Source organism: Magnolia sinica, chromosome 7 (assembly GCF_029962835.1).
Source record: "Magnolia sinica isolate HGM2019 chromosome 7, MsV1, whole genome shotgun sequence".
NCBI lineage: Eukaryota > Viridiplantae > Streptophyta > Magnoliopsida > Magnoliales > Magnoliaceae > Magnolia > Magnolia sinica.
The window spans coordinates 80,010,192-80,015,478 of record NC_080579.1 but is presented as its reverse complement, the minus strand read 5'-3'; the positions used below and the strand labels follow the sequence as shown (position 1 = coordinate 80,015,478).

At 37.7% G+C, this 5,287-nt stretch overlaps 1 non-coding gene across 1 annotated transcript; it reads left to right on the top strand.

Moving 5' to 3' along the window:
• The first annotated feature begins 3,805 nt into the window (after positions 1-3,805).
• On the top strand, positions 3,806-3,912 carry LOC131252382 (small nucleolar RNA R71). The gene has a single exon (XR_009174405.1). It is a non-coding gene; the product is annotated as a small nucleolar RNA R71 (small nucleolar RNA).
• Positions 3,913-5,287: the final 1,375 nt, after the last annotated feature.

Genomic DNA, 5,287 nt, shown 5'->3' with positions numbered 1-5,287 from the left:
TGGTGGGCCAGTAAAAACCGCACTGCAGGATTTTTGCAGTGGTTTTCTTAGCAGAAAAATGGCCACTACATGCTTCCATGTGACAAAAGGAAATAACACTCTGAACTTCATCCTCTGGGACACAACGTCTAAAAATCTGATCAGTCCCATATTTATATAAATACGGGTCATCCCAGAAGAAGCTCCTAACCTCGGTTTCAAAACGCTTCTTATCTTGTGACTTCCAATGATATGACATTTTTCCCGTTACAAGATAGTTCACTATATTTGCATACCATGGCAATTTGGAGATCATAAATAATTGTTCATCAGGGAAAGTGTCCTGAATATGCATCTCCTCAGTGGAATCATCTAACACCAATCTAGAAAGGTGATCGGCTACTACATTTTCTATTCCTTTCTTATCTTTTATCTCTAAGTCAAATTCTTGGAGTACGAGGATCCATCTCAAAAGTCTCGGCTTTGCATCCTTCTTAGATAACAAATATTTTAAAGTCGAGTGGTCTGTGAAAATGACTACTTTGGATCCCAGCAAGTAGGACCTAAACTTATTCAAAGCAAAAACTACTACAAGTAACTCTTTTTTAGTTGTCGAGTAGTTCACTTAGGCCGAGTTTAGAGTTCTACTCGCATAGTGAATAACGTAGGGCCGTTTATCTTTCTTTTGGCCCAAAACAACCCCTATGACATAATCACTTGCATCGCACATTAGTTTAAAAGGAAGTGTCCAATCTGGTGAACGCATGATAGGTGTAGTGGTAAGGGATGATTTAATTTTATTAAAGGCACTTGCACACTCATCTGTCCATTTAAATGGAACATCCTTTTCAAGAAGATTAGTCAAGGGTCTAGTAATGACACTAAAGTCCTTGATGAATCTTCTATAAAAACCAGCATGCCCTATAAGTGATCCAATATCTCTAACAGTTCGGGGGATAGGTAGATTAGTTATAATGTCAACTTTTGAGCGATCTACCTCGATTCCATTTTTGGAGATAACATGGCCTAAAACAATTCCCTTTTGAACCATGAAATGACATTTCTCCCAATTTAAGATGAGGTGTTTCTCTTCACACTTGGACAAGACAAGAGATAAATTGTTGATGCATTCCTTAAAACTACTCCCAAATACAGAGAAGTCGTTCATGAAAACCTCAAGAAACTTTCCAACCATATTTGAAAAAATACTTAACATACATCGTTGGAAAGTTGCTGGGATGTTACACAATCCAAATGACATCCATTTGAAAGCAAACGTGCCAAATGGACAAGTGAACGTGGTTTTCTCTTGGTCTTCTAGGGTTATCTCTATTTGGTTATATCCGGAATATCCATCAAGAAAACTATAGAAGGAGTGACCTGCTACCCTCTCTAAAACTTGATTAATAAATAGTAGAGGAAAATGGTCCTTCTTTGTGACTTGGTTTAATTTTCTATAGTCAATGCAAACACGTCAACCAGTGGTGACACGTGTTGGTATGAGTTCATTATTAGAATTCTACACAATAATTATTCCAGATTTCTTTGGGACTATTTGAGTTGGACTTACCCAAACACTATCGGATATTGGGTAGATGATTCCTACATCCAATAATTTGATCACTTCATTTTTTACAACTTTCATCATGTTTGGATTGAGACGCCTTTGAGGTTGTCTAATTGATTTGGCGTCATCATCGAGGTGGATCCGATGGGTGCATATGGAAGGGCTTATACCTTTGATGTCAGAAATGGTCCAGCCCAAGGCTCCTTTGTGGTCCCTTAGAACTTTCAACAATTTAATCTCTTGATCCTTCTCTAAAAATGAAGAGTCACCACAGGATAAGTTTTATTTTCACCTAAGTATACATACTTAAGTTCATTTGGTAGTGGTTTTAAATCAAGATTTGGAATATTGATTGGTGATGGCAGAGGTCACAAGTCCTCGATAGATAGAATTTGAGTGCACGGTCTCCATTGGTACATACCAATGTCCTGGGTGGTAGTGCTCTCATTATCATCAGAAATTTCAGCAAGCAATTTTTCTAAATCAGAATTTTTCAAGTCTCTAATGACTTGAATCAATTCCTCAGTCAGACTAGGTTCCAATTCCTCTTCTTCCATCAAGCGGTCCATGAAATTCAGCTCATGGATCTCATTATTATCAATGGGCTGCTTACATATATTGAAAATATTTAGCTCTAGAGTCATGTTACCAAAAGACAAGTTCATCATTCCATTCCTGCAATTTATGATTGCATTTGAAGTTGCTAGGAATGGGCGGCATAAAATGATGGGAACTTGAGTGCTAGCATTTACACATGGTTTATTGTCTAGTACAATAAAATCCATGGGGAAGTAGAATTTCTCCACTTGGACTAGCACGTCCTCTAAAATTTTCCTTGGTACCTTAATAGAGCAGTCAGCAAGTTGGAATGTAATCGTGGTTAGTTTAAACTCACCTAACCCCTTTTTTTGTAAACCGAATAAGGTACTAAGTTGACACTTGCACCCAAATCTAGCAAAACATGCTCAATTTGAAAATTTCCAATAATACAAGGAATAGTGGGACTTCCCGGGTCTTTGTATTTGGGTGCAACCCTTTGTTGAATGATAACACTCACTTTCTCAGTAAGGAGGGCCTTTTTGTGCACATTTAATTTTCTTTTTATAGTGCACAAGTCCTTGAGATATTTAGCATATGATGAAATTTGTCTAATGACATCAAGCAGAGGAATATTGACATTAACCTTTTGAAGCACATCCAACACCTCTTGATATTTCATGGGGACAGTTAGATTCTGAAGTCTAGATGAGAACGGAATTGGAGGCTCATATGACTTAGTCTCTTTATCTTTTTGCTGTTGCGGCTCTTGAACCATAGCCGGTTCATCCTTTTCTTGAGACAATGGCTCATCCTCCGGTATTTCTACCGGTTGCATTATCTTGTTATCAACCTCTTTTCCACTTCTCAAGGTAATGATGACCTTAACTTGTTCATAATGTAACTCACTTGGATTTGAGTCTCCAATGAAATGTGTGTTTCGAGAATTTGACATAGGTTGAGAAGGAAGGGTGCCTTTTTCCCTAGCATTTAGTTGAGTCTCAATCCTGGCTACAATTGTCTTTAATTCCTAATTTGATTAGATTAGAGACTTCTTCATTTGAGCTTGAGAGTTCATAAGTGTGGTCAATGCATCCTCCACAGATGATCGCTTTGGCAGGGGCACATATGGTGCATTGTTAGGTGCCCCAAAGAAGTTATTTTGTGGAGGCATTTGAGGTGCATTAGACACATTAATTTGTGGTCCATTCCTTCAACTAAGATTAGGATGGTTATGCCAATTTGGATTATACGTGTTTCCCATTGGTTGCATAACTGACCTTTGGTAATTATTTATAGCATTTGCTTGATCATGCTCATACGTGATATTTTGTACAACTGAGATTATTGGAAATCCTTTGTGTCATGGTTTGTACCACCACAAATGGTACAAAATTACCTAAGGAAGTATTTGCTTTAACCATATCAACCTTCCTAATTTCCAAGGCTTCGACCTTTCTAACCAATGCAGCAAATTTTACATTAAGGTTGTCTTCCTCTCTTAGGACATCCATTCCCGCTTTCTCTCTAGGAATGAGTCTAGTTTGGTCTGATTTAGCAGAAACATCGCATGTCTACGTATTCTCTGCTAACATATCTAGAAAATCCCAAGCCTCATTATGATCTTTGTTAAGAAAGGTTCCACCACACATCATCTCTATGAACTGACGGGTATCCATGGTAAGCCCCTTTCGGAAAGTATCAATCACGTGCCATGGTTCATAACCATGATGTGGACAAGTGATTAGAATGTCTTTGAAGCGCTCCCAAACTTGAAAAAATAGTTCATTCCCCTTTTGGGAGAATGACATGATTTCTTGTTTTAGTGCATTTGTTTTGTGCTCGGGAAAGAACTTTTTCAAAAACTCTCTACTTAAGGCTTGCCACGAAGTGATAGTATTAGTTCTTAGAGAGTTGAGCCATGCTTTGGCCCGATCCTTTAGAGAAAATGAGAATAACCTAAGCTTAAGTACATCCCTATTGCCATTGTTTACTTGTAACGTTGTAATTACTTCCTCAAAGTCCTTGAGGTGCAAGTAGGGACTTTCAGAATCTAAGCCATGAAATTTAGGAATCAATTGAATCACACCTGGTTTAAAATCAATGTTCCCTGTATGAGCAATACTATGCAAGCTGGTAAAGTTGATCTTTCAGGGTATAGATGTTCACGTAAAGTCCGTGGTTAGTTTAACACATTCCTATGAACTTCATTTTCATCCTCAAGAGGAGGATTAGGTTGATTTTCTCTTTTTTGATTTATAGTTGGATATGGCAGATTTGGATTTGGATTATCAACTAGGTCTGCCATGGAATCTAAGTGATGTTAAGTGCCTCTTCTAAGTGAATGATCAAAGCCTGGAACTAGTCCGCCTTCGGAGAAGAGTCGATTGTTTTGATCCCTACTCCAACGGGATATAAACTATCCACACCACACAACAAATACCACTAATTCAAATAGCAAGTATGATACTTAAAATAAAAATAAAAACTTAACCAACAACCCAGGCGACAAGGCCGACCATGAGGGTTCAATCCACAAAGCAAACTAAATCAACAACCCAGGTGGCAGGGCCGACCATGAGGGTTCAGTCCACAAAGCAAAAATAAATCAACAACCCAGGTGGCAGGGCCGACCATGAGGGTTCAATCCACAAAAAAATAAAAATAAATAAATAAATAAAAGTAAAACTAATGCATAAATTAAACTATGCTAATCTGGAAAATAGATTCAACGAATGATCTTTATGATCAAACAGCAACTGTAGGACAACCATAGCACTTGGGTGATAAAATCCCAAGCAGAGCAACCTTATGTCATAGTTAGTGCTTGAAAGACCCAACTGAATTTATTTTCAAAGAAAAAGAGAAGAGAAAAAAAAAAATTCACAGAAAATTTGGAAGGTTTAGAAGGGAACTTACCTTAGAAGAAAACTTACCTTAGCTATCTTGCACAGATATAATCTATCTAGTCTCTCCCTGGCAACGGTGCCAAAAACTTGATTGCTTGCCTCCAAGTGCAGAGGTTCGTAAGTAGTATCCTGTGAATACAGGGTCGATCCCACAGGGAGATGAATTGTGAGAAGAAAAAAATCAAATACAAAACAAACTAAGTAATAAAAATTAATCTGATGATTTGATTTTGGAATTTTTGAATGGATGTAATTCAACTGAATAAAATACCCAAGCTTCAAAGTTCCACACATA